Below are 2,824 nucleotides of genomic sequence, written 5' to 3'. Positions count from 1 at the left end.
CACAAGCAGAATAATAGGGGACGAGAAAAATACAACCAAATGCAAAACAAAATAAATAAAATGAAAGGAGATGAAAAGAAATAAAGCAAAAATACTTACAATGTCGAACTTCCCCAAACCAGTCGGCAAACTGGGGAAGGGAGTCAGCTACTACTCGTCACCACCCTCCTCGTCAACCACCTGGTAGGTGGGGTCCTCCTCCTCTCCTCTCCTCCTCTGACGACCTCGCACGTCTAGCTCAGCTCGGACTCTCTCCTCTCTCTCTCTGTCGAGTCCTCCTCGCTCTCAAGCTGTGGGTACCCTTCCGCCGGAAACCGGTGAAAGAATGGGTGTGGCCAGTCAGCTGGGACAGGACGACCTCTCATCATGTTGTGGACATGGCCCACCTACAAGCCGAGCGGATCTGTGGACATACAATGGTCTTTTGAAAGCCACGCTCGGCAGCATAAAAAGGCTTTCGACCGGATTGTTTTAGATCGGTCGGTTTCGTCTCGGTAAGGGTCTCGAAACGATTAGAGATGTTCGGAGTCGCCACCAAGCATTTGTGGGATGCTTGGAAACCGTTCGAAATCCACTTTATAACTCGGTCAAATCGAAGCCCAAAGCAGCGTTTGACATAGGTACTAAAGATAAGGAAATCGTCCCTCTTTAGCATCCTATCTCTAGAATGACTCTCGTACGCCCTGGATAAGTTCATCCACTATCCAAAGTTTTTGAGTAAGAGGTGAAGGTACGTATTGGGAAGCCCTTTAATCAGACACCCAATCCCGCCCGCGGTAGCGGCCTCTACTGATCGATCTTGGTTGGTTGAATGCAAAAGTTGATAAAACGGTTTAAATGCATGAATGTGCATCCAATAATTTAAACCTAACATGTGAGAGCTTTCTAAGTCAGTTGATTTAATCCAAGTATCAAGTATAAGATGTCGAGTTGGATTAATGGTTGATTTGCATGCAAGACGGAAATTAAACATCCATTTACCGTATTAGGTTTATGGTGCATAACTAGATCCGTTTGTCTTAGTAAAGCATTTTACAAATATGATTTTGAATGAGCAAATAGTCATCTGATCCGTCCTATATCCGGGCTAACCGGAGTCGGGATCGTCCTAGAGTAATGCTGGAAAGGGAACAGACCCTGCACCAGGCGGCCACATGAGGCGCGAGCCTGTTGGCAGTGCAAGGGAGTCTCCCCAACGGTTGTATGTCGTGTTATGACCTTTTGAAAAACGTTTATAAAACGTATTAAAAAATGGGTATTTGACCCGATTTGATTTGAAAGGGTCGTTTAGACTGCATATGTTGATTTGAGGAACGAGACTCGAATAATCATCATTATTTTGATGATATCGGTGTCGGGTTCGACTTGGCAAGCTTGACATGAATAGTTTTGAAAATAATTATGAACTAATTGTTTTAAGTTCATTTGAATATCATTAGTCGATATTTATCATCGTACCCGGGTTAAAATCCGGCATGGTATGTAGAACCAAGGATGACTTTATGTTGGTGACTAATATGCTTGTTTTGAAAATGTAAAGAAATGATGAAAGGCGTTAAAATACCTCCAAAAATGTAAAGAAATGAAATAAAAGGCTTTAAAATACCCTTTAAATGTTGTTAACCAAATATTATCACCGAAGCACGGATTTAACCGTCATAGTATGAGGAACCAAGGGTGAAAAATGTTTTATGGTTAAAAACAAATAAACTAAAATAAAAAAAGGTTTGAAAATATATGAAATGGTAAAAACCGTTTACAAATATGAAAATGGATTAAAAGGGGAAAGACGAGAACAAACACGGCTGAGTTCTGACCTGGGCACCCCATTGAGGCGCGAGCCTTTGTGCACAATAAGGGGCTTCTGCCTCAGGCCAAAACTCATTTTTGGCCCGTTTATTTCATGTTTTGGATCGTGTTATGCATGTTTTAGCATGTTATAGTCGTAAAACAAATGAAGACATGATAAAAGAAGGATTTATACACCCTTATACTTACATGTTTGGTTATGGCGAGAAACCGACGTAAGTGTAACAACTCGTTTGGTCGGAAAAGACTTGGTTTAAAACCGTTTTAGTAAGTAAAAAGTGTGTTTTATTAAGATTAGTGATGGTGTAGTGGTCGAAGTGGTCGGTCAAGTGATTTAATGCACGATGACGGTACCAAACAATGTGTAAGGCTTGTATTTACGATCGGTAGGTCGTAATACGCGTCGGATTGTGACTTAAGAAGTCGAGTGGAGAATTTTAAGGGAGAAAAGAGAGGGCGGACACTCGCGTAAGTACTCAAATGGGGGCTTTTGAGGGGTATTTATAGGAAAATGAGTGGTTGTGTGAATTTTGAGCGACGTGGCCACCTGGGTTGCTCAAAGTGGCGCGAGCCACGTCGCGGGTCTTCGAGTTGTCCTGTCACTTTAACACAAGTTCAATCATGAATTGTTCTATCCTAGGATTTTTAGTCACATATTTTGTACTTGACCATTCATGAATCCGGGAAATCTTAGTATAGAAGGCTTTGAATGCTTTGTTTTTGGTGGTTGACTCGGTTTGGCTCGTTGTTGGAGTCGGGATTTGTATTTTTGAGTCGGTTTTTGGTCCGGTGTCGGTTTTGACTCTAGTTAGTGTCATTGCGACCCCGTCATCGTGCATTAAACACTCCAGGTACTTTTGAAAAGTTTTGAAATGTTTTATTTTCGAAATTGTTTTAAGTTTTCCGACGTAAAGTTGTACACAAACTGTCGATCAAACGCTGCGATTCCAAAACATGTTATAGTCCGATAATCATCGGGTATTTGTTGGAGTCTCAGTAGATACTGGGTATCTAC

The sequence above is a fragment of the Silene latifolia genome, chromosome 10 (genome assembly GCF_048544455.1).
Source record: "Silene latifolia isolate original U9 population chromosome 10, ASM4854445v1, whole genome shotgun sequence".
Classification (NCBI taxonomy): Eukaryota; Viridiplantae; Streptophyta; class Magnoliopsida; order Caryophyllales; family Caryophyllaceae; genus Silene; species Silene latifolia.
Note: the sequence above shows the minus strand (reverse complement) of the source record.